This window comes from Anas acuta, chromosome 16 (genome assembly GCF_963932015.1).
Source record: "Anas acuta chromosome 16, bAnaAcu1.1, whole genome shotgun sequence".
Taxonomy (NCBI): domain Eukaryota; kingdom Metazoa; phylum Chordata; class Aves; order Anseriformes; family Anatidae; genus Anas; species Anas acuta.
The window spans coordinates 10,694,327-10,721,835 of record NC_088994.1 but is presented as its reverse complement, the minus strand read 5'-3'; the positions used below and the strand labels follow the sequence as shown (position 1 = coordinate 10,721,835).

The 27,509-nt window shown below is 41.6% G+C and overlaps 1 protein-coding gene and 1 long non-coding RNA gene across 19 annotated transcripts in view; one reads left to right on the top strand and one right to left on the bottom strand.

Moving 5' to 3' along the window:
* The window catches only part of SPO11 (SPO11 initiator of meiotic double strand breaks), a 326,125-nt gene that overhangs the window by 216,827 nt on the left and 81,789 nt on the right, over positions 1-27,509 (bottom strand). For 10 of the 18 annotated variants that reach the window (XR_011101799.1, XR_011101798.1, XR_011101801.1 and 7 more), the window contains one exon: positions 21,267-21,338. The gene's annotated coding sequence lies outside the window, so the exon portion shown is untranslated. The other 8 variants (XR_011101808.1, XR_011101797.1, XR_011101811.1 and 5 more) reach the window with 6 other exon arrangements.
* Positions 26,319-27,276, top strand: LOC137865190 (uncharacterized). Its single transcript, XR_011101818.1, has 2 exons — positions 26,319-26,608; positions 26,947-27,276. It is a non-coding gene; the product is annotated as an uncharacterized lncRNA (long non-coding RNA).

Here is a 27,509-nt window from a genome sequence, read left to right as displayed (position 1 = left end):
TACTACTTGTCAAGGGCAAAGTAAAATAGTTTCTATCAAGAGAAACATTTTGTTTTGAGTTTTGAAATGTTTGGCTTTTCTTTTCCAAATGATGTTTCATTTTGAAACTACACCAAATTAAAAAATATAATTAAGATTGATAGACCAAAGCCTTTTAGTTAGGTTAAACAAAGTTTCTCATTTAGTGCAGCACCTTTTCTCTCTCTCTCTCTCTTTTTTTTTTTTTTTTTGCATTCTAGACTTTTCCTTTTTGTTTCAATGGGAAAGCACTGCAAAGCAAAGCAAATAGGAAGAAAACAAGGAAAAAATAAAAGGAATTTCAGAACAACCTATTTTCTCCTGTGTTTTCCCTCCAGTTGGGAAAGCATTAACAGCTGGAATATGTGAAAGTTTTACCTAAATATTGTAGATATCTAAGTGCAGCCAAATTCAACAAAACTTTCCTTTTTGTAGCATACAGCAAGTCTAAGAAATAATAGAGAAACCAATTCACCCTGAGCTGTACGTTCTCTGACAAGTGTAAAAGATTATGACATCGTTTTATGCTAGCAAATGTGTAATAAAGCAAACTTTACGAGGAATAGGATTCAGATGCAGAGTTCTCATTTCTTGCTTTTAATTCCTGCTGCTGTCATTATAATAATGAAATATTTCAATCTTGAGGGTTTTCCCTTAATAAGATCCAATTAAAGACTTTTAAAATTACATAGAAATTAAAGACTTTTCTTTCAGCTGTTTTTTTCCTCCTTCTCCTTTCTGCTTGCACCCTTTCACAATTGCTTTGCAGGCTCTTTCTATTAAAAATCGGAAATTACACAGTTCAGCTAATTAGTCAAATCACAATTGTATGCGACTTGCATGGACCAATAGTTGAATTTCACACACCATTTGTAAAGTATGACAGTGTCATTGCTGATTTTCTTCAATACTTCAAGAGCAATATTCAATTATAAAAGGGAGCAATTACTATTTTGGTTTTGGTTATAGATATTTTACTAGATTATCAGTCTTTATTGAATTCTGTTTGAATGTACTGCTGTTTATATGTTTTATAGAGTAGAAGCATTGATATTTAAACAAGAGTAGAATATTATTTTAATTTTTTAATGGACTGGACTTTGGAGCACAAATAGCACCAGCTTGGAGGTTAGGTTTTGTTCCAGGTGCATCTTTGCCACAGACAGCGACCACCAGGAATTGCTACATAGGAGTGATCCAACAGCCTACTGAGCCTAGCATCCAAACTTCAACTCTGCTTAGTACTAGGTGACCTAGAGGGACATGTGAGATGATCTGAACCAGGAAATTAGGAATTAACTCGCCTCCAAGGTATCTCCCAATGTCCAACAGCCAAAGGATGTCCGATATCCAAAGGATGACACAAAGCTTTACATTTCTTTTAATTCTCCTCAATTCTGCAGCACCTACTGCTGTAACTCCAGGAGAATTGATCTGCATCCAAACGTCCTGTTTTTCTTTGTTTGTTCTTCCCTCCTTTCTCTCCCTCTTTCTTTAAATGTAATTCATTTCTCTTTTCCATGATCTTTTCTGGCCCATGCTATTTTGAAGAAGAGGGTGACTTCTGTAAGAATTTACTTTCTACCTTTTTACAGCATCAAATGCTTTTTTCCTCAGCAAAGCTCAGCCTACTTTTTTGATAAATGTAGCACTGGAAAATACTTGACTGCTTTAAAGATTGACTCTCCTTGCTCAACTCTTATTTGGAAAAGGTACAGGCCTTTCAAACCTGGTAGAATTAAAACTTTCATTTGTGTTATCTGCTGGCATCCTAACAGTGACAAAAGGTGGCTTGACAGCATCATTTGCTGCTCCCCACAAACTGTAAACCCTTTCAGCCTAATCCTAAGCAGCAGGGGTAGATCAGAATAGTCCTTCTCAAAGGTTCTCTTCTCTTCATATCTGTTTCAGCCTTGGAACAGCTGCTTAGAGAAGGTCCTTGGACAGAGCCGGCTCCTCTCAGCCAAAAAAAAAATACAATGTTGAAATTATACAAGAAAAAGCAGAAAAAAATAATCAGATATATTTAGGAATCTTCCATTTCACCAGTTTTACCAGTGTCCAGTCCTCACAAAACCTTTCACACAGCTGAAACATATATATAGATTTCTTTTTGTGTTAACTAAGGTACAAGCATGACAAGCATCCAAAATTACAGTATCCCATACAGGATAACTCTTGCCTTTCTTCCAAGCATTATGTCTGGTGATAACCCCCTGTGGACTTCTGCAGCTTTTTCCTTTTGATTTTCTGGAAGTGAGGGAATGAGATCTGCTGGATGTCAGCATGCATCAGGCTTGTTACTTCGGCTCTCCTAGTGCTGAGGGTAGGCATCTGGATTGCCTGACTCCAAATGTAGGAGAGCGACAGTTAATTTTTCTAATGATATACAAAACTTCTAGGAATGTTTCTGACATCTTCCTTTTACTTCTTTTTCCCTCTCCCTTGCCTTAAAACTCTCCCAAAAAAATTTACAAATCAAAAGAATGATGAACTGAAGGTCTGACACGCACAGGGTTTTCTCTTCTTTGGAAAATGTTCTAAATTTATACTAGGAAGAAGTGGTTCTGTATTGCAAATATTTCTAGACTCACTTCTTTGTTTATCAAATCTAACAATTAAGCCGAATGAAATACAGACTATTAAGTGCCATTAAAAACAAATATTAAATATATATTTCAGAAATTACTGTAAGGATCACATAGCTAGCTGAAAAGATAAACACAAACATTCTTCTAATGGATGGTTGATTGAAATAAGCCTAGTTCGAAATAACTTTTGTCAAGACCATTCATTTGTGATTGCTGCTATTAAAATTAGTCACTCATCTTTTGTACGAAATAAAATATACTTCATCCACAAATTTGGCATAATTTGTTACAGCTGAAACACCCAGAGACGGCATGTCTGGAAAGATTCTGTTAAAATCTATATTTCTCTAACCCCAAACCAATTTGAACAAATAGAAACCTTTCCATGATGTCAATACGCTTTGGACCGGATCCTATTAGAGTTACTTGTACGCGCTTTCTCATTGCTTTTCCACTTTTAACAAATTACCTGAAGACTTGGCTGTATTGCAACACTGTTGTTAGGCACAAGTTTCTACTACTAATGTTAAACTGAAAGAAAAGATCAAAGAAACTTCCAACAGTGAAATTAAGGCACGTAAAGCTGAAATAGGCTTTACTTGCAAAGTTTAACTCTTTGGGTTGCATGCTTTCATTCTCTAAAAGGAAATGCCAGAGGAGACAGGAACAAAGTCGAAAAAAAAATAGGGATCAAACATTGTGTTATTTGCTCAGCACCCTCAAAGCACAACCCCCTTGCATTTCCCAAGGTTCATTTTGCAGCATCTTTCTGTGGCAGGTAAGCTGTTACTTTCTTTCAAACCATAGGAAGGGAAATCGAGCCACAAACTGTACACCTAAAGAGTGAACATGAACGAGCAAAACCTTGCTTAATAATATTTTTAACAGCAGCTAGTGCAAAAGATATAGACAAAGGGTATTCTAATAGTGCAAAAGATATAGACAGAGGGTATTCTAATGGTTACTTTTGTGCAACAAGTCCACCTTCCAGTCCTGTTTCGTCTACAGATTTCCAGGCTTACACATTCTATTTTCTAACCCCCTAAACATACTATTTTCTTTTCTTAGAAAAGTGTGGTCTTATCCATGGTCTGCCAAGAGCCCTGAACCAAACTCCTGGGCTTTTTGCACAAACAATGCTCGTCTGAACAGTCATCCAGCTGCCTCCCACAGAGCAGCTCTGAGTCCGATCTGTAAAAGAGTTGAGTTTGCTTTCCAGCTGCCCAGAGCAAAAGAACTTCCCCTCTCCCCCTCCATACATGTCTAGCATCATCATGGCAATACACTAAATTCAACTGTCTGGCCCTCTCTGTGCCTAAAAGGCATGAAGGACATGGAGGAACTGTGGGCTCTATCACATGCAAAATTTCTTTTGCAGCACATCAGACTTGGACATGATCTCTTGTGACATGACATCAAGAAACAGTTTTGTTTCTTTCTTTACCCCGAGCTAAATGAAGGGTTTATATTTCGCTTGTGGTTAATGCCAATGCTCATAATCATGTATCTTTTTAAGCATCTCTACGGTATCATGCATCGCTGCCTCCACAGCAGGGCAGCCCATAACCCATTGACAACTTGGGTTTTCAGAAGTGCTTATTTTGTACCTGTTGGTATTCTTTTCCCTCTCATTAATTTCCTTGTTATCCCCTTCCCCCCCTTATCTGTCACTGGATTTTGGCAGCTGCAGAGTGCATTTCCTCAGGCTGAAAAGGCAGAGCAGCAGCCTTGGCAGTGAGGGTGCCCCCAGCCCTGCACAGCATCGAGTCGCAGCGAGCCCGCAGGTGGCAAATCCCCCTTCCACCACACCGCACACGATTCCCTCAGCAGCCCTCATCGGGACCACTGTGCTGCCCTGCTCTCCCCCAGCAAAATCCCTCCTTGCTTTCCTTTGCCCAGCAGTCTCCTGGTTGGAGGAGCAGATTTGGAAAAGACCAAAAATTAGCAGCAGGCACTACTTCATTTCAGTAGTTTCACTGTTCTGCTGTGGTATTTTCCTTGCCGCACTGGGGCTTTTCACACCCTGATGTTTGAGCTGTTAGGCATTTGTGTAATGGTGGGAGGGATGCTGCCGTTCCCATCACAGTGGAAAATGTTCCCCAGCACCACAGGTACAGAACAGATGAATCTGAGCTCAGACTTGTGTAAAGATAAACTTGCAGGTTGGCATTTGTTGAGTAATTTTTAAAAATAAGTGTGTGCACAGCATGGAGATTAATTCATTTGTCTGCAAATTATTATTATCAGAGAACAAACTAAAGGAAAACTAGCAAGACTTTTCTTTAAAATAAGAATTTCTTGCAGAGAAGAGTTCATTAGCCCTGAAAACCACCATTTTTAAAAGAGGGAATTTTGCAGTGTAATGGAGCCTTTTGGTCCAAAGTTCCACCCTGGCAAAGAAACAGCCCCAGACACGAGCCCAACCCGAGCGCCGTCAGGGCAGGGAGCAACCAGCCAGAGGAGCCAACTGCAGGCTGTCGTTTGGAAAAGTGGCCAAAAAGAAAACAAACTTTTAAATGAACGGCAAAGTTGCCTCTAGCGTCTAAGAGATTTTAGAGGATACTTTAAAATGTATTTCCTTCAAGTTGATGTTTGTGAGTCTTCAGCTCTCATCAGCAGATGGGAACACGCTCTTCACATTCAAAACCCTGTGACTAATCAAGGACGCCCGCTTTGCAGCACCACGAAAAGAACCCAGCAAGCACCCATGAAAATATATCAAACCTCCCTGGCCAGAAAAAGTATTAGGGTTGCCCATATTGATCCATTCCTCCAAACCAAAGGTTTCCCATCTCCTGAAGACTACCAGCTTGGCTGGCTTTATTTTTTCCCTCTCATTCCTGATAACAGACCAAGGAGGAGCACTGTTGCTTATGAAACACTACCAAGCACTGCTGGACTTTTCCTGTCCTCTTTCTACATAACCTGCAAGACAAAAGCATACACACGCATATTCTCTTGACTCAGTATTGTTGGATGGTTATTCTATAATTTTCCTATCTTCTTCGTTTTGAAGGCCTTTTTTTTCTTTTTCTCATGAGCTAAGAGGATTTATCCTGTACATTCATACGCACAGAAATTCATACTGAGAGCTGAGTGTTTGTATTAATCAAAAACATGTAGCAACATGCTATGCGTGTAGATAAACAGCATGGTTAATTGAGAGAAATGTTCTGCTCAGCGCTTTGCTTGTTCTGGTGTGTCTGTTGCGTTGGTTTGCATTTAGGAAGAATTTTTTTTTTTTTAATTATGTTTCTTGAAATGTCCCACTAAAAAGTGACAAATTTCTTAACTGAATTTTCTGATCCATACCCTGAGCAATAACTATAATACATGGAGTCATCTACTCTAGGCAGACACCAGAATTTCTTCCATATGCCAAATGCTTTAAGTTACCTTACTCTGAAATTGAAATTGATGGAGGACATCTGATTTAAAAGATTTTTTCTTTAAGTTTAATATGGCATATCACATGATCTTGTCAGGTGGGATCATGTCAATGATATTTATGCCATAATGTGAGTCAGCCATGTATAAATTGACTAAATTCATAAAGAAAAAGGAGATAGCTTTTTTTGGCAGTATCTTAGCCCGTTTGCCCCTTTTCCTAGCATCTTTTTTTTTAAGAAGAAAATATTCTGAGCTACAAGAAGTTACTAAATCCCGAAGAACAATAAACCAAGCCCAAATTCCCGATCCTCCATTTTGTGTGGGTGGATCAGAGGACCAGTAACAGGAAAGCCATTAGACAAAACCGAAAGCAAGCTTTCCTACCATTTTCTTTGGGCTCAGCTGTTGCAATAGCATTTTGCTTCTACAAAATTCAGACCTCAGTTTGTGGGAATCTCCTTCTTCTGACTAACGTTCCCTCTTTGTTGTACCACTGAAACAGGGCGAGAGGAACAATCTCTGAAATCATCTTTCACTTGGAGACTAGGCAAAATAAAGAAATCCAAAATAGATGGGATCCGTCATGGACTCCCAGACATGTAACAAACCTCCCAGCAGCCTGAACCGCCACAAACAGTGACTGGGCAGCAAGAACGGCTGCTGTGTTCAAGGGAAGGCACGGGGCCAGATTCTGCTTCCACTTACACCCCTCTCACCCTGCTAAACAGCTTGGAGACAAACTTTGGCCACATGCAGCCCATTTTATCCCCAGGCTGTTGCCATTGACTCAGAGGTACAAGATATAGCACTGACAACACTCCAAAACCGTAATGCCACACAGCACCTGGGTACTATTTGCTAAGAGGGGCGGCACTGTAAGAGGGAAAAGGCCCACTGAAGGGCTGAATGTGCTGCAGAACATTAATTTCTCACTTGCCACGCAGACGATACTTCTTGTTCTTCAGAAAAGAAAATTTCTCTCTTAATGCAGGTCTCTGGTGCTGGCAACCAGGAAATGCAACTGGGCAGAGGTTTCTGCCAAGAACATGTTCTAGCAGAGCTTCAAATAATCCTTTTAAGGTCTCTTTCCTATGCCCCTTCCACCACCCTACAGTTTTGCTCAGATGAGACCATCCCCAGCCAGCTATCCCTTTGGTCCATGATGCTTTATACATGACCCACCTTTACACAATGAACTGAGACAAAGAGAAGATGATTTGCTAGGAAAAGCAGAAGCACATGGCTTCAAAATTCAGCTAGGTCTTATGAGCCCGTACCTCAAGGATGCAGCTCACTTACCAGATATAAAGTGTGCAGAAAACCAGATGCCTCTATTGTTTGTGGTTCTAGATTAACATAATATATACTTAACTGTGAAGCTTATTTAAAACACACAAAGCAGCTTTGCCAGTTCTCATTTTATCCCACACAGAAAGCTGCCCTCATTTGCAGTCGGTGGGGCAGTCAGCTGCTACACCTGTGCCATGAGCGGCTGTGCAGCGCTTGTGCATCTGCTGCCACGCTGCTGTGGGAACACAGTCGGGTACTAAAAATAGAAGGCGATAAAAAATCAGATCGCTCCTAAGTTTTGCAGCTACTTTTCATGCATGCAAACTGAGAGCAGCCCGGGAAGGCAACCCGAAAAGGCCCCGCAGCGAGTCCCTGCTGCAAGCAGAGCCAGCACCCCGCAGCGCCTGGCGGTGCCGGCCCAGCATCACCTTCACTTGTGGGACATGGGAAATACGGGAGCCAAGGCTCAGCTGGCCGTATCTGGATCACACTCATCAGTGGTTAAATTAATACTCCCAGAAATATTAGCTCCTTGTTAATAATAATTAACGCATTATCTCATGTTGCTCATCAGCAGGTGTAGAACAATGATGTTTGGAAGAAGCTGGGAAGCTTTCAGCCTCATGAGAAAGTGTCTCCATCTGGGAAAAGGAATTACGTGTAGGTAGCTCGTGTGGACCTGAGAGGAGACAAACAGGAATGGATAAGCGTTGTGCTATGATTTATTTGGCTTTTAGAGTTGCAGAAGTGTTGAAATGAATAGCGATGTGCTATTACCTATTCATCTGTGCCTTTTTGGAGCTGTTCAATTAAAAAAAAAAACAACACACACACACACAAAAAAAAAAAAAAAAAAAAAAAAGCAGATTTCCAGACCCTTAACAGTGCTATGCAAAATAAATCTGGTGCACTCTGTGATATGAAATAGGTATTACAAACAGAAGAGATACCAAATCTTTTTCCTACTTTAATTTTTTTTTTCTTTGGAGAAGATTCTTCTGCAGCTGCAAAAGTGGACAAAATCTGCAAGAAACCTCCATAGGTCTGAGAAAACAAAGTGCCACCGAACACTAACAACATATTCCAACTGACAGAGAAAGATGTGTTACATTAGTTTATATTTCTGGAGATGATCTAAGCCTTTAGTTATCTGTTACATCAAATGTCTCAGTTTTCCTTCTGTAATCTAATATCCACCTTCAAGCTTGGCCTACATTTAAAATTTATACAAGTTTTTTCAGATGCTGCCATTTTGCCCCAGGGTTTTTGGGTGTTAAGCTCCAGTAATAATCTACACTGTTTCTTTAAGAAAGTTCATCCATTCACTTTAATTACATTTTCAGCCCTGGTTATTGTCCCTGTGCCTGCAAAGAATGTTTCCAGCCATAAAAAACCATTATCTGCCACAATTATGGATAACCAGAGCATGGCCAGAGGGCAGAAATGCCATGGTGAAAGATTGTACCGCAATTCAGCACAGAATTTATAACTTTCCTCAGGGCTAACTGTCAGCCTGATCACAATGCCTGACAAAAAGATCCAGTTTAGCAAATGCAGATGCTTCTTCTTGCCTGCATGGTTGCTCTTTTTAATATTTTTTTAAGGTGCAGTTTGCTACAAGACATTAAGTTGCAGCCACTACAGATGCAGCACTACGGAAAAGACACCCTGCCTGATTCGTCTTGCTGGGGCACAGATTTAGACCACACAAATCCGGCACCGTGGTTTGAAGCACGCGCTGCTCTCTGTGCAACCAGGGCGTTTCGGAGGTATACAGAAAACGCTACTGTTATTGGCTCTGATCGCAGAAGCTGCAGGCTCAGTTTCTGCTCTACTGTGTCCTCTTCGCTCGCTCCTGATGCCAGACAGAGACAGAGATAATTTTCCGTAGCTACCCATGTTACTGTTCTTGCAACACTACATCTTTCCATCTCTAATTCTTGTGGTTATTAACACGCCGAGGAATGCCAAACTGGAAGAAAGATGAACTTCTTGACAGTATTTAAATATATCGAGCTATTTCTCTCGTTCCATCTGGACATCTGTGGCCTGGTGGAACAGAGGCTTTGTATCAAGCTTCCTGATGTGCAGGATTTCAGCAGAAGAGTGCAAGAAGATCCCGAGTCCCACCAGTGTATTTATTTATGAGTAATAATATAAATCCTTCTAACATTTTTTTCCAGACAGAAGTCTGAAAGCACAATACAAACATGACTCCGAATGATCCTTTTTGTTTGTTTGTTTTGGCTATGAAATGGAACTGAGCAGATATGAGAGGGTCTTGGGTGATGTTTCCAGCCCCCTGATTCCTACGCAGCCCCACGGCTCCAGCGCAGCGGCAGGAGCTGCAGTCCCCCATGCACACGGGGCTGCGTTTTTGGACCCATGTGAAGGGCTCAGGAGGCTGAAGGTTCCTCCAGTCCCCTGGGCAGGCTCCAGACTGGCTCTACCCTGTGCCCAGCCGCTGGTCTACATTTCCCCGGAGCAGACAACCACCAAAGCTGGGCTTCACACCTGACCTCGCACAGACCTCCCCAGCGAGCCATGAGAGAGGTGAGGCCAGGAGCTGCCAGCCTTGGCTTCCAGCAGAGGATGCTGCCTTTCGCAGCTCTGCAAGGAGGCAGCAGGCTCAAAACTAAAAGCAGAATAAAGATCTCGAAGATATTTGATTTCCACACAATAACTCAATACCGTGCTTCCAATGGGATGACACCACCTGTGTGCATCCGTCTGCAGCACCATTTAGGCGTCCAAGTGCCTGTAAAAGCTTGGCCCAAAGTGCCCACTGATCAGACAGAGTGTAGATCAGTCCAGTTTCTCCTCTCCTCAGTTTTAATTACAGGAATCCAAAATATGGAAAAAACTGTGGTTAAAAAATAAAAACAAAAATAAAAAAGTCAGATAAGATGACAGAGCTCTGTTTTTTGCCTGGTTCTAGGCAATGCAGCGAGCAAGCCTAGTAGGTAGGTTTTGTTATAACACCTCAGCAAAATCCCTCTGAATCTTGATCTGAACCATCCGGGCTTCTTTGTCTGAGTCAGCCCAGTCCCAGCTCGGATGCAGCAGAGCTTTTTGTGGAGGGAACATTTCTCACAATCGTTTGAGATGGCAAATCTTTCACAATTCCCACCACCCTAAATCCTACTCTAGCATGAACAGGTCATAAGATTTGGCACCTCTGATTCAGCTTCAAACTCAGCTTCTATCCTAAACATAATCCAGGGCAGAACTCCACCTCTTGGCATATCTTCAATAAAACATCATTCTACCTGAACCTCAGAAAAGATAAACTATTAAAGTAATAAGAGGATAATTTAACCTCTTTAATCAGATAATCCTCCAGCACATTGGACATTTATTTGCACGGTATATTCAGCAGTAATGAGTTTGCAGCTCAGATTTAAACAATTCCCCACCCTCAGAAAAAAGCTGAAGGAAGTGGTTGAGACATTCCATATCTCAGGTGCCATTATGTGAATGTGAAAACAAATGAGTTTAATTGGGGAGAAATTCATCCCAGACAGAGGGCTTGCCCAAGGCCCTTGTCTGAGAAACCCCACTTAACTCCTCTCTAGTAGAGAATAGCTACACAGGCACTAGATACCAATTAAGCCCTACTTATCTTTTTAATGAAGGGCTGAAGCTGAAAATGAATTATTGTTTTGATGTGTAAATGATGTTGGTTTGGTAAGGTAGTGAAAGTATTCTATCTGGGGGGACGAGCAAAAATAAAGCGATAAAGCGTTTGCATGAACATACATGAAAATTCTCCTGAGCTTTCCATGGCTCTCCAACAGCCAGAAAAATCCTCCACAGTGCTCAGGCTAAAGCTGCACACTCAGCAAACCTGAAGCAGTGCCTCGGTGCCAGTTTCAGCCAAGCGTTCCCTTCAGAGACCAAAACAAACAGAAATACTTCCCTGAAAACTCCAATTTCTCCTTTTGGCTCTTACTGAAATAATTGATTTCTTTTCTAAGCAGTTGTTCATTCACATATGTCCTGCAATTTCATATATTTACACGTGAAGTGTCCAAAAATAAACAAACTGCTTTACTTTGGTTCTAACCAAACATTTCTTTCAACTTCTTCACAACTTTTCAGTTGATAAAAAAGTTTTAGGAAAAAAAAAAAGTTTTGAATTTTCCAGGCTTAATTCTTTTTCTAAATTTAATATTGTCCAGGAATAGTAAAACCAGCAAATGATGCAAGCTGATTTATCATCCCAGACCCTGCAACAAATTTAAAATTTGGAATTTTAACATCATTTAAAATCTAATTTAGAAAATAACCATTGCAATTTCTTTAGCTTTTGCTGAGCTGTGGCTTTACCTTAAATAAAGGTGGCTCAGGAATGAGCAGCGCTCTTTGGAAGACAACTTCCCTGATACAGATCTTTGGAAACGAAAACAGTTCTCTCGCTATGAAACAGAAAAGTGAAATACGGTGCTTCCTCCTAGCTCTACTGCCAAGGTCCTGTGAGCTAGCTTGGATCCCTCTGACAAAGTCACTGAAGTTCATCAGGTTTTCAGATCCCTCATATCCGTGAATGGGTGGATGGTGAAAGGACAGACAGACTCACGGTATTCTTGATTAGACAGCCCTGCAGATAAGCTGTCCACACCACTGGCTTTCAGCTTGTGGTCTACAGACCTGAAGGACTGCAGGGACTTAGATAATTTTATAAAGCAAACCTATAATGAGAAGGCTTCAACATTTTATAAAGAAGCGCACCCAGCCCACCAGAAGAGTTTGAAAAGTACCAATCCAGAGGAAAGCTCATTCAATTTGTGGGAGGTTTTTGGGTTTTTGAGTGGGGTTTTTAACTTCTGTTTACCGATGAATAGTAGGGCATATCTACCTGAAGACAGCAATGCACAAATTATTTAAATCTGCTCATAGTCAGAACTTCACTTTAGGAAGTGGGACTTGTGATTAATTGTCAGAAACATGGGTATCTCACTTGTAAGGCTGTCACCTTTCTAGGACAGATGGTCAGGCCTCAGGGAATAGCTATTGCTGCTTTAGTACCCAGCTTTTTAAGGACAGAGCAGGCACAGGCACTGGCAACAGAGGGTAGAAGGACTCACTGGTGTTAATCTATACCAGTAGGTCTCTGGCTTTTGAAAAATCCCTGGAACATTGTTGGAAACCCACAGTCACACACCAGAGTCTAAATCCATTTACAAGTATGGTGTCTATGGTTAGATGCATTAAATTCCAGTCTACAGCTTAAAAAAGACAAAACATCATCCTACAGCTAACTGAACTCATTCTAGCTTCGGCTCCACCTTCATTACACTCAAAAAATTTCCTTTGCATGACTGCGAGATTAAATCCCTCATCCCAGATCGTAATTACAGAGCAGTTGGGGAATAGCTGCCATCTTCCCTTTGCAGGGTCACATAGCTCATTAGTCAATCATATTATTAAGACATTTTCAGTTTTAATAAACCAAGGTGGTGCTCATCTCAGGGCTGAGGATGGATTTTTTTATGGAAATAAATATTTGATGCATATCTTCACAGCGTCTCTTTAAGAAAACCATTATCACTTCAAAATAGTTCCTCCTAGCAAAAAGTGCAATTATGTAATTTCTGTCCAAGCCAAGCAGTGATGAGACGCTAGGTTGTGTTTATGTTTTCACCATGTTTCCAACCCAAAAAATCAGCTGTGGAATAAGGTGGTGAAACTTCAAGAATATAATTGCAGATGAGAGACAGACTCAGGGTTTCAGCCACCTGCAGTAGTCAAAATGCCTCTCCTGAGCTCCACTCAAGGTGACTCACAAATTAAAACCAGGTTTTCAACCCACATTTACGAAGGGCTTGTTCCACAAGGAGGTCCACCAAATGACGGGCTGACAGGATGCTAAAAATCATCTACTTAATGGAAGCAATTACCATCAGATCCATCATGCTAGCTTCTTAACGTTTCATATCTTGCTCCTCAAGATATGACAAAAGTTATTTCAGCCATCTAAAGTGGATCTGAAGAGTGTCTCCCAAAAATTCTCAGAACCAGCCTCATGCAAAAGTGAGTGGGATTATGTTCAGAAATTACTCAGATGCTTTTAAAATTTCCTACTTGGGAGCCAAGCATTTAAAATGCATAGCCCTAAAGTAATTTTCCATTCAGTACTTCTTGAAATCAAGATTAAAAAATGGACTTTGGAGCCAACACATATCTCTGTATCTGCAATTTCTGGGGGCTGGTTTTCCTGCTGCAACGCTACATTCACAATCACATCCACAACATTAACACGCGACCCAAGCAGCTAATCTCAGCTGCGGCTACAGAGAGCTTCGGGACGAGTGTGTTGTAATGGACACTGACCACGTTTGAAAATATGGCCTTTGGTAAATAAAACATTTTAAGCATTGTCTAGTTGTCATAGATTTTGCAAAATATTTTTCTTTGGAAGTATTAAACTGCCAAAACTAATCTTCTTTACCACATCCTGCAGAGATTAAGACTGATGGTAAAACAAACTCCATAGAAGGCTTTGAAAATCACGTCTCCTAATTCCTAGCAAAACATCATTCGTTAACTTAAACACAGCGTTCGGAATGCATATTTCATATTTTGTCCTTGCACCATAGAGGAATGGAGATTTTACTTTTTTATTATTTTATTAGAGCAAACATTTAGAAACTGAACAGAAGATTAACTTATTATTACTGTCATCACTACTAAATATTTACATTATGGCAGCATGCAACATTCCCAGTCGGGATATTGACCCTGTGACATTTACATTGAAGTAATGCATATGTAGGTAGATTTCAATTTATGGTAATTGCAGCTCAGGGAGTAGGAAATGAAATGCTGTTTCTGCAGCTGCAGATATGAAATGGCAGGGCAGGGTAGGGTAAGGTAAGGTAGGGTAGGGTAAGGTAGAGCAGCCCAGCCCTTCCTCAGGTGGCACTGCATTCACAGCTTTGCGGCTCCTTCAGAGGGAGCTGAGATGCAAAGATTAAACTGTGTTCAGGACGGAGGATCACCTTTGTGAGAAATGGATTTTTTTAAAAATAATTTTAATAATTGATTACACTTGGCACTCGGGGAAATCTGACTCCTTGTAAAAACACTAGTAAGCTTCCCTGTTGTCTCCAGCACCACAGTATTTTCTGTAGTGGAGCTGGCTCCTGATTTGTGCTAACAGGGGAAGAAATCCATGCCTACAATTTTCTGAGAGTTTTTGACTGATCAATTGATAGTCTCAGGGACAAGCCCATTGGCTTCAGTAGAACCAGCTGGCACCTGCTCAGCACGATGCTGGTGAAGCCCCTAAGCCCATGGGAGCTGCTTTCCCTTCGTGCTCCCAAACAAATCCCTGCCCAGCCAAACGGCACTGCCACGGAGACACCACCATTTCCAGGGGAAAGCAAAAGACTTTGTGCTATGGCAAACTCCCCTAGCAGGCTCGGAAAGCAATCTCTCACTACCACACGAGCACTGTGAGGACTGAACACCGAGCTCCCTGAGCCCCCTGCCCACGGACAGGGCGCCTCGGCTGCCGCGCTGCTCGGCCGGCGGTGCCGGGGAGGGAACGTTGCCTCTGCAAAACCCGTCCGCCAGCAGCTGGAGCTGGGGTTGCTCACACCCAGTTGTTGCAGACAGCGAGGAAACCATCCAGTGTCCCAAATAAATTAATGAATTATCCTCCTCCTCCCAACAGACTCAACGTTAGAGCCAGGAGCCGTAATCACTCTCTTGCTGCCTCTGAGTCACTGTCAGACGGAGCCCAGCGCAGAGAAGGCTGCAGAGTCAGCAGAGGCGGTGAGCAGCGCTGTCTGTAGCTCAGTAAAACCAGTTTAAAAATAAACTCCTCTTCCCTTGGCCCCTCCGTAGGCCCCTCTCCACACACATGAAGGGCGCAGATTCCCTGCGTACACACAGCTTTTTGGAAGAGAGCACCTGACTTGCATGAAAGAGGTTTTGCCCCTTGGGTTAAAACCTTGTTAGTCAAGCCCCTAAGCAGGCAGATGAACCAAGGCTGAGGTTTGCAGAGAAGCCTGAAGGAGTCAAGCATTCAAAACCCATTAAAATTCAATGGGAGCGGAGCACTCACGCTCTCAGGTGCCTTTGAAAACCCCAGCTTCTGTCTTGGGGTTAAATCGAGGAGATGAGGACAGGAGCTTTCACCCCGTTGCTGTGTTTCCTAAGGACAAAGGAGATCCCATAACTGCAAAGATGCCTACCCGAGACCCTTCTGCTCATTACCACAATTAGAGAAAACTTTCTCACTCTCCCCAGGCTCTTTCTGTGATTTCCCCCTGTATGCCAGCAGCTGGAGCAGGTAAATGGTCACTGTCACAAAGCACTGACCCTCTGGAAAGCAAAAGTGCCTTCTACATTTCTGTGCCAAACTTTTGTTTAGGGGCTAGCTGCACCAGAATGGGAATTTTTCATAATGAAACATTGCCTTGACCCATTTTGCATCTCTGTCAAAAAAACTACTGGCAAAACATTTTCATAACCCCTTCCCCATTCCTCTCTGCCCCTTCACCAAATGTGTTTTTCAAAAATTCATAGCTGGGTAAGTTTTGGGTGGTATTAGTGGTCTTTAAGTAAATTTTGAATATATTCATATTTAACATTCAAGCCATATCGATTACACACAACAGACGGCACAACTTGTTTCTGATGCCTGGCTGTAGCAAAATACTATTCTGGTGAGAATGTCTATGTATTCAGTATTTTTCACAATATTTACTGATATTTTCTTAATATCAGTATGTTAGGTGAATGTTTCTGCTGCAAGGTTCAATTGTATACTTGACCAAAACCGTCAAAACCCAAAACACTCAAGTTATGTCAAAAAATTGCTGTTAATCCATGTATTTCTCCTAGCTCATTCCAGTGAAAAGAATATGGATTTTTTTTTTTACAAAGAAAAGGATTTACTCTCTTTTAAACTAATAAAGCATTTTAGAGCTTTTATTTATTTATTTATTTATTTATTTATTTTTAAGTATAACACATCTGATTTTTCTAAAAGAAAGAACTACTTGGAAAAAATATCTTGCATTTAATCATGTCTACTCTATGGATATTCTCATAAATAATTGATATGCCAAATGTGTTTAACAAATGAAAAAAAAAAAAGTAATATTTCATCAGATCATGCAGGCGTGTTCCTATCATGTGCCTTATTTCACAGTAGCATGAAATAGTGCTGAAGAGACACATTGGCACTTACAGATGGGTTGTATATCCTAACAATCTCCAAATATAAAATCCCAAGACATCCTATGACCAGCTAAAACCAAATCAGGCTCTACATCTAATTCCCAATTTCTAAGTTGTAAGCAGCAATAATCTGAAAGGTTTTAGAAGAGCTCATCCCGGAACTACTGAGGACAAATAGACATTGCTTCCCTCCGTGGGGTAATAGGAACACTCCTAGAATCCATTATTCTTCAATTCATTATCGTACCCTAGGATAACACAACAGCCCTGTGAACTGATAGTCCTCAAAGCTCTGTTTCCACTTTCAATGCCAAATAAAAATTTCAGATATTTTCCCTGGAAGTAATTCATAGCCACTGAGCAGAAACTGCAGATGCTCAGCGCTTGGTCATGGTTTTGTGCCTACTGCAGTTAAAGAGTGGGATGGGGAGCAGAGGTTCAAATTTCCAGAAACCCAGGCCTATTAGCCCCTTATTCACATTGAAATTACTGGAAGTTATATGCTGAAATATCACTGCTGATCTGACCCCAAGGCAATGGTTTTTCCATCTGATCCCAGGACAAAGCTATTGCAGCCACTCAAGTAGTATCTATAAATTCTCAGTGCGTGCCACTTTCCAGTAAATCTTTCCATGCTGTGCAATGAACACCAGCACTGCAATGTTGATGTTTACAAATGCAGATTCGTGTTGGGTCATGCTGCAATAGACCCACGAGATGATGCTTTAGGGGACGAAGGAAGCAAAGGGACCAGAGAGCCTCTCCTTGCTGGAATTAGAGGTAGCCTTATCAAGAGCCCTGCAGGAAACGCTCCTCCATAACCCACAGAGCACAAGACATCAAAGACACGAAAGACAGGCCAGTATTAGGATGGCAAGCAAGAACCCAGCTTCAGGAATGCCACAGGATATGAGATAGCGCCATGGCCAACCACCATAACTTGGCCCACCAGAATCAATAGCACTGGGGGTGTTGAGGATCTAAGCCACAGGACGTGCCTGCACTGCACGCCTCCAATTAATAACGAGATAGCTAAGAGCTACCTTAGCTATCAAAAGCAACTTTGCTGCGCTAGCACGGGGTCTGGAACTTCTTTTCCAGTTGCAAATCCCAGCATTTCGTGCTAATGTAGGCATCTGTGCACACTGCAGCCATCTCCAGTCCTTCTCTGCCTAAGTTCCACTGGTACCAACATAGAAATGTGAGAATTCCTGTTGGGTACAGTGGCTGTGAGAAAGGAAATCATTGGACACGGGGGGACTACCTGCATACCTACACCAAGGCAAAAGCCAGGAGAGCGAAGGGGTGGGACCCCAGCCCCAGCACTGCACCAGGCTGCTGAGAGGGAAGCCGAGCACCCTGTGAACATTGCAGCGAGATCCAGGAGGGACTGTGCCTACTTGCACAGGGAATTCAAACGGCTTATTACCAAAGCCATTTTCTTTTTTTATTATTACTTTCTTCAAACAAAGCTAATAAATCAAATCACCCAAGATGCACATTATGCAAAGCTTAATTAGATTTGGCACACATCTCGCTAGGAGTAGCACCCATCTGACTTTAGATCAGAGAACTCAGGTTTGATGGGTGGAACCAAATCGCCCACTTTGGAGTTGCTAAATCTACTTTTAAATGCAGTGTGTTTGCATTTTTTCACTCTGGGACCTGGAGGAGGTTAGCTTTGTTTGGCTTTTGGGCAATGGGAGCAGTCGAAGAGGATTCAGAAATAGAAGGATACACGTTTATGAAGAACATAAATCTCCTATTCTGCAGGCAAGGAAGAATCACGCAGAGTTGGCAGCAGCCGTTTAATGGGGCTACATTTCACAGAGCTACTGTGAGCTTGTGGAGCTCCCTCTTTGATCACCAACTCGTTTCTAGACCTCCTGGGGTATTTCTAATACACCAGGATTAGTATATAAAACTCATTCAAAAATACTATTTTAATAGCATATGATTTGGCAGAGCAACCTTCATTGCTGATACTTCATTTTATTGTCAATCTCTTGTTTTGCTTAAGCCCACAGGTCTTTAAGAAACTATATTTAGTGAAAAAAAAGTCAGCTGTATTTTTTAAAAAATGCATTTATAACCCTTACAGGGAAGAAAACATTAAAACAAAACAAAAAGCAAACCCACCCGTACTCCATTCAAGAGAAAGAGAATGAAAAGATTTGAAACAAACAAAAAAATGCCCCTGCCCCACAGCTCCCTTAATCCCTGCTCTGCTGAGAGGGACCAGAAAAGCTCACATGAAGAGTCCGAGCTCTGCAGCCTGCTCCTGATCCCCCCCCCCAGCTGCCCCTGGTTCCCACATCCCACTTTAAGGGCTGGCGTGTGCAGGGGACAGCGGGGTAGAGATTTGGCTGCCTGCCGTAGCTTTAGACACTTGCACAAGAGCACAGCACTCAGAGAGCCACTGGGAGTCCTGGGCTCCATAAAATGAACCAAACCATGGTCTGAGCAAAAGCACAGAGAGAGCGGTGGACAGCTTGTGGCCAGGCTGTATCTCAACAGCCCTTGGTCTACATGCAAAGGGGGAAGGTGGAGAGAGCCCAGCACCATCGAAGTGGGGTTGGTTCAAAGAGATAGGTGGCTGCACGTGCTGGTTGAAATGAGCACATCCCAAAGCCTACTGAGGCACCTCGCAGCCTGCATCGTCCCCTCAGCACCACATCTGGATCCGTGCTGTGTCCCGGCACAGTCAGACATTCCCTGAGCTTCGTGCTCATCCAGGACCAGGAATGAATGGAGCACAAGGCTGGCGTGCTCTAACACCACCCACCAAAGCCAGGGAAAAGTAAGTGCCTGCAGTGTGCAGCTCACATCCAGTGTTCCAGTTACATCTCATTTACCAAATAAATGTAGTTGTTCCGCAAATAATTTAATGCAATAAACATTATCCAACAAAAGAAAAGTTTCAAGCTCAATCAGGTGACACACCCGTTTGGGACCTTCCTTTAAAAGGGAGGCCAGGTGCCACTGCTGAAGTTTTGTAATCTAAACGTCTGACGCTTTCTGATATGCTGGATGAGGGCCTCACATTTGCCTTCTTCACAAATACAGAAATAGGCAGAAATAATTAAATAAAGGGAGCCCTGTTCATGCTCCAGTGCCCCATGTATGAGAAGTTGCGGCTGACAATGACATTGAAAACCAGTTGTCAGTCTAATGTAATCAAAGAGACAATTGGCTCTGCTGGCAAGAACTGAATTAGTGTTTTCTGTCTGAATCAGTGTCATCTTCCAGGGAGCACTGAAGCTTATGCAATGATAACAAAACTCCCCAGAAGCTGCATTTGTTACTGAAATATGGTGGTGCTTTGGTGCTATGTAACCTCATTCTGTAACACAATATACCTCATGGTCATGCTGCTGTTCTCATGTTTCTTGCAATGATACAATTCAATGACCAGATGCTAGATCAAACCAGACAACCATAATATTAAAACTTTACAATCTCTCCTCAAGAGCTAATGTGGTTTATTCTCAAATGTTCTCCGCTCTCTCACACACTGTACACACATGCAGAGCATGAAATCAGGGCAGAAAGTCCAGGCCTTGATGGAGATTCAAAATGCTAATGCTCTGGGGATGACAGAAGGGTGAAAGGTGCTACACTTCATTTTCCTAATGAGGACAGTGGGTAAAACTCAAACCAAGGTCAGATATGAATGAATCTCACTTTTCAAGTAGGATTCAGTGCTGATGCACAGTTATTGCTATAAGAAAAAAAAAAGTCAGTCTTCAACATATAAATTGCTGGTGTTGTGACAGCACCCGGTAGCTTCATCCTTATTTCTGTTTCAGTTCACAGAATGAGCTGTTGTTGAGGGCTGGAGCATGCTGCATTGTTTTTCCCCCATTTTCACTGTGGTAGAAGCTTGCAGTGTGTGTGCTGCCTCTTTGCTGCAGAGCTGCCCTGTTGGCCCCTCATGGGAGACACGAGTGGTTCGCAGGGGGCACCTTACACGGTGCCCCATGTCCAAGAGGGCAGGCGGACTTACAACAACAGGTACAGAGCAGAAAGGCTACCTCAACAAAGCCACTTACCCTCAAAGAAATGTCACTTTAGTGCAAGAAACTTCAAGGATTATTGCATTTACATATAGTAATGTTATTTTAATACTTGTGCTTATGTAACAAACATCCGGCACTTGGAAATCTCTGCGTATGTTCAGTAATGTCAATCAAAAAAAATTCAAGTATTAACCAAAGCAATAAAGGCATATGATTCTTATATAATTTCAGTTTTCAGCATATCTTCCCTTTTTCATCCATACCTGTTCCTTTAAAGAGCTACTGCTATAATCGGACACTCACTGGATTGATATACATGAGTAATTAGCAAGCTGGTGGTCTTCCTCAGGCCAAGACGACACTAGGTGATCTGTCACTCAAAGGCAGGACATCAAAATTCATACTCCTCTTTTTATAATTAATGCTCCATATTAAATATTCGTTAAGACTTATATAAATTATTTCCTTGTTCGGAGCCCAACTTTTCTGTCCTTGTTCAGACAAAGCTCTCATTGAATCAGAATGTGTTTACCCAACTAAGACAGGATATGACTATGCTTCAAATCTGTTGTACTATCCTTAGTCTTTGTAAGCCTCTGGTCTTGCTCAGAGAGAACAAGGGACAAGTCAAATCCTGAAACCCTTCATCTGCAACTCCCTCTTCATTTCTCCCAAAGCCACCTCAAAAAGAAAAAAAAAAAATCCTCTGCCAAAACAAAACCATTCAAGCACAGGAATTTTGCAAAAACAACAGAAGGAGACTCACGGGAGCAGGAAGCGTTGGTACCTCGTGTCTACCAGACCAGTGCTTTGGACCAGGCCTCAGAGGAGCTCCCCACTGCAAGAGAGAACAAGCTAGATGAGAGAAGAGGAATGGTTTATGCCTTACATCCACTGTTTGTCAGGCCAAAGCCCCAAACAGGAAATGTTTCACTAAAAAAGTTTTGTAACAATGTGTGTTTTTCACATGTACGGGGTGAATTTTGGAGGTCACTTCGACAAACGCTTTGATTTACTGAGACAAGGCAAAGAAGAAAAAGGCCCAGTAAGGACACTGCAGATGATGGCCACATCCCTTCAGCACACACCTTCCAGTCCAGTTCTGCCCTCTGAAGGCATGTAGGCTCTCCAGTAGTGCTTATTTATATGTCACATTGCAGTGATGAATGTTACTGTTGCTCTCAAAAACATATGCTCAGAAGTTTATTATGGCACTAAATATGGGCTGGGTAAGAATCTGGATTGTTTAAGTGTCAAACAGTGACAACATGTGTACAATACAACACAGACATCAAGGGAGAACCAGCTCAGCTAATATGTGGTATTCATATAAGCCTTTAAGAACAAAGACCACCCATAAAGCAAAACCAAAGCTGCCACAAGAATAGGTGGTACTGCTTCCGTCATTGCATACTGTGTGCCAATTGGTTTCCTAATTAGATTTGCAAGCTAATAAAAGGCATAAAACACAATAAAAGAACAATATGTTACAATTCTTCCTATGACAGACGTTGCTGTAAATTCATCAGATTTTTGATCATGGTAGGTACCCAGTACATTTGTTTTTCTTATAGCTGGGTTTGTTTTCTTTATATTTTTGCACTGTTTGTACCTTTTTTTTTTTCTGAGAATGAATACTTTCGTAATAAGAATAGTTCCAAACGTGACAGTTTTCAAGTATTCACGAAGTAACAATCAGCATAAATAACTCCCATACTTCTCAGCATCTTCTTTCAAATAATGTTTTTTGTTCTATTTCATATTGCATTTTGTTAAAACACATGGTAACTTGGCTAGTACAAAAAAGATTCGTTAAGAAATTTAATTAAATCCCAAGGAAACCAATATAAAATACATCTTCTTAAACACTTGTGTTACAAGTTAGGCATCTTGGCTACAGCAGCACACAAGAACTGATGGAACCGTATTCTCCTGCTACAGGGCTGGAGAGATTGACCAGAACCAGGACATTGCATAACAACACTTCAGAAACATTGACCAGAAAAGGACTAACAGAAAAGGGTGATAGAAAAAAACTCAGATAAAAGTGAAAAATAGTTTGAAGAGAGGAGAAAAAAAAAAGGTTGATGGGAAAATAGACTGAAGTTTAATGCCCCTTCATCATGCACCCAGTTGTATAGGTATCTCCTCCCTTTACATATTGAACCTTTAATACACAATTTTCCTGTCTCAGTGACAGTTACTAACAATGACCAAAGAAAAAATGAGCCTAATAAGAGAAAACTGCAGCACCACACTAGCAGCTATTGCTTATGTGGATTAGTACTTCAACGTGAAAAACCTCTCTGTCCAGACTCATAGTCTGCTGTGCAGGGGTTTCAATACAGCCCTGCATTTGCCAAAGTAAGAATGAGCCTCCAAAGTCATCAGACTCTCAAACTATGCAGTGAAAGTCCCAAAGATGCCAACAAAGCTTAATACGCATTGGGGAAAGCTATCTTAAGGACATGAGCCATCCCATCTACACCACAAACTCAGCAGCAGTGGTCCCAGTCCCCACATGCCTGCACCAACTTCAAGCTTCATGACAGAGAGGACCCTCCTCACAAGCCAACAGGCCAGAACCTCCACATTGGGTTTAACTGCAAGGGATTTCATTGCAGGGACCAATTCATATTCAGATGGTCCCTTTGTCCAATGCAGCCATGCTCCCCAGCCCTTTGGAGCATGGTATAAAGTCTTTTCCGCAGGCTTTCTCAGAGGTGGTGGGTTGAGTGAGGTGTGGGTGCTGGAAAGAAAGATATATTGGCTCAAAGTTAAACAGCTTTTTGTATGCACAACCCGAGGCATAAACAAGTCAGGATTTGCATACTGGACCTTTGCATATACAATCTGTGTTCTTTGGAAAATTGTTCATTAGTCCTTCTATTTCATGGGTGTGAAAACACTAGGTCAGCTTCTTTATAGTTTAAACAGCACAGAAATGAGTGTGAAATAAGGAAATCCAGACATCTTTCTACAGCACATGGATCATCTGAACAGGCAGTTCCAGCCTGGTCCTGCACTGTGGAACAGAGAACTGAAATTACACAGCCCGTGTCATGGGCAAAGCCAGGCTGGATGATCAAAATGCTCCGTGCGACCCCTGGACATCTGGGGTAGACCCCAAGCTCCAATGGCTCGTATCTGCAGACAGCAGTGAAAGTGAAGCTGGAGCAAAAATTGATTGAAGCAAAGAGCAGTGATGGTACAGGGACTTGTCACATGCGGAGCCTTGACGTGCTGTTTACATTTTTGTTTGTTTTCATTGTTTGGAAAGACTTCTTAAAAGGGGAGGACCCCAGCTAGCAGGCCTCTTGGAAGAAAAGCATTTTCAGAAGTGACTTGAAAGAAGAGAGGGTGGGGGAATCTGATTTAATAAATGATATATAGGAGTATAATTATATGGTTTTAAACACAGTTCCAGTTCACTTGTCTCAGCAAGAAATGCTGGTGTGTGAGAGAAATCATTTATATTGCTTACTACAGTTTTTCAATCTTGGCAAGCACTTTTTCCATTCTAAGATGTGGGAACACCCACATCAGTAATTATATACATTAGCAAAAATACAAGATAACTCATATTCAGGATGGTGGGGGTTTCCCTCATTTCTCAGTGAACGATTAGAAAGGAGAAAGATCGCTCCTCTGCAAACTCAATACATGCAAAAAAAAAAAAAAGTTACTGGAAATCCAAGATTGTCTCTATGCATCGAAACATAGATCCATGGATAAATGGTTTAGAGGTTTTAGATAAAACCTCTATCACAAATTAGTTTTTCAGTTCTGGCTACTTTATTCTGTTGGATGAGAACTAACAGTCCACATAGTTTGGTGGAAATCAACAGCACTGCTGGTGAGATTTCATGTGTTTGTAAGTGCACGCCAATCGGCAAGGCACATTCATGTATGCACAGCAGTAAAACCCAGGGTTAGAATATGAAAGCTGGTCTTTTTGAGCCTGAACCACTTGCTGAGATTTTCATGGTGGAGAGGCAGAGGGAGATGGAGCTGCAGACTCCCACTGGTGCCTGTGGGATGAGGCTGCTCACGTGCTCCAGCCGCAGCCCGAACCGCTTGTGAACTGCATGAACTCGTGAACCACGGCTTGGCTATCCCCAACATACGTCATTAAGAAACAAGCTAGGAAAAGCTCATCCAGTCAGAGTCAGGTCATGTCCACTTCGTGTTTAATGCCCTGAAAGAGTACCAGGTTAACCAAACATAATTTAGCTCCTTTCTTTTCTCATTCCTAACGCGGCTAAAAGAGACTTGGAACATTCAGGTTTTAATTTTCCAGGTGTGTATGTCTAAACTACATGGCAGAGAAATCTTATTGTATGTAAGGGAGCTATTCACTTCTGTAATCCTACCCACCTGTTAATATTTGCAGGACAGGCCTTTGGGATAGTTTGTTTTGTTGTTTTTTTCTAATGGTCTCATACTTAACTGACCATACATTTTTCTTTCTGCATGCAAATTTATCCTGAATATGCTTCTAGATACAAAGATATGATCACTCTTGTTTTTGTTTTTTAATTCTTTTGTGGTTGCACAGTTCTCACATCTCAATGAAGATTTAATTACATAATGCATTAAAAGAAAATTGGGTTAGCTTTCTAACAGTTTCTTAAATATTCTGTTTATTAAAACAGATGCAGATGGTCAAGATGAACAGTGATAAACAATGGTCCACAGGTGAAATTATTACAGAAGTCAACAGAAAATCTGCTTCTACACCCATCCATCTTTTGTATATTTTGACCTTAAAAAGACACTAGACCCGGGGACATCACACTAATTGTGCAGTACAAGAATGAGATAATCACATTTTTCTGATCCTCTAAATTCCCAACATGCTACTTACCATTAGATGTCCAATCCTCACTTGCATTCTATTTTTAAATTATATATATATATGTATTTAGATATAAAGTAATATTTCTCTGGGGCTCCTTTTACACCAGTGCAAGTAGATGTGTGTTGGGATTCACCTTTTGATTTTCCAGCACACTTCAATGCTATAGGAAAGGTTCCCACCACCACCTGGGAGCATTGGGCTGCATGAGAGCTAAAGAGAAAGCGGAAAGGAAAAGACTCTGCCCAAACTGAGTGTAACATAAGAAGGATGGAAGTTGAGAAAAAGATCTATAGGCCTAGACAAACACTAAAATGAGGAACACCTGAGTTTCCTTGTTTTATATTTAAGTTGAGAGAATTTTAAATCTCCAAAAATCAAGCCATGTAAACCCTCTAATTTTACCATTTTCATTCTAAGATGAAATAAGAATTACTTTGAGTATTCCTTTAATTTTAAAATGTTCATCCTCTCACTCCCAACCCACATCATCCGTATCTGTCACTGGGTTAAGGCATCTTGCAAGCTCTCTCAAAGTCATCACCTTTAACTGGAGCTAAATTATTATGTCAGATGGTGGAGAGCAAGCATTGCATGCTTCATAATGGTCTTGCATTTGTTTAAATGGTATTGCACACAACAACAAACACAAAAAAAAGGATTTTCTGGTTTGCACACTATTTTTTAGTATCTTCAACTACAGAGTTAGGTAGAGAAAAAATAAAAAATTGGATAATTATTATGTGATATGCCTAAGTAGCCCATAAAACAGGGGGAAAAAAATAAAAGAAACACTTCCCCCTTGCTGCCCCCCCCAAGAAAACCCAGATGCACACAGAAAAAGCTGTCAAACCCAGTCTTGTCCAAAGCAGATCTGCCAATGTTCTGACAATGTTTGCACTTGCTTGTCAAAATGGTCACTTCAGCTGAGCGTCATTTACACTTTGTCTTACAAATTATTTATGCAAATTACCTGTACATTTAACAGTAAAAAAAATCCACCTGCCTTTAAAGTTATCCATATAAATACCCACAGTTTCTCTCTTTATTGTCATGGGATGCAGATGTCCTGGCTGAAGCATACCACTGCAGAGGGACCACAGAGCACACAGCTCGTGGCCACCACCGGGGTTGCAGCCCCTGCTTTGCCACCAGCCCCACCACCAGCCACATCTTCTGTGCCTTCCTTTCTGCTCCTGCAGAGCGGATAGGCCTGCCTGAATTCATCCCTGCAATTCATCTAACAATTGGTGAGATTTTCTTCTGTTTGAAAGTCATTTCTCAGGCTTTTTTTTTTTTTTTTTTTTTTTAACAGTCTGCTCTCCAAAATTGCTCAGAAAGCCCTTTCCTGCAAGTAGTAATCTGAAGGGTTTTTACCTACAGACTGATTGATCCAAGCATCCTGGTTTGGGAGCAGCGGTGGTTATGTAACGTGCTGCACGCTGCTGATATTCGGGGCTGGAGGAATGCCGTTGCTGTTTCTGTGAATGTCTTTAATTGTTCAGCAGATTTTAAAGATAGCTAACCATGCTGTTATTAAAAAAGAGTGCTGAGAGCTTTGTCATGGATTTCTTTCCTTTGTTTACAGAAAAAGTTGAGCTGAACGTGTAAGCGAACGTAAATGGGATCGGTCACGATTCAGGCAGGAGAGATCCCGTACCTGGGATGACTGGGACTGAGCCATGAAACCCAACACAAGGAGCTTGTACAGGAGGGAATCTGAAAGCTTCCTGAGCTCTCACAGGGCATCTGTATATGGAGTAAACTCCAGTTACATCTGTTGTAGTGGAGTCTTACTCTTAGGGTGTTGCAAGGGCAGCATTACTGGAGACTGACTCCAGCCTAACATCCTGGGTCCTTCAGAAACTACCACTGAGCAGGCATGGCTGAGAGCTGGGGCAGGTACTGATACTGCCCGCTCGGTGTGCGAGCCCCCTGCTAGCGGCTGCGTTCTCCCCACCTCTTGCTTTCCTCGCCAGCATCTTGGATAGCAAGACGAAAATAGCAATGACTGTTCTAACTTGTCAAGGAAACACCCTCTTGTACATTTATTCTAAATTACTTTTTTAACTTATTCCTTTTTATCCGCTAATGATTTTTCTAATCAAAACTTGCTTAATATTTGTTAATAAAAGTTTTGACTGTTAATGC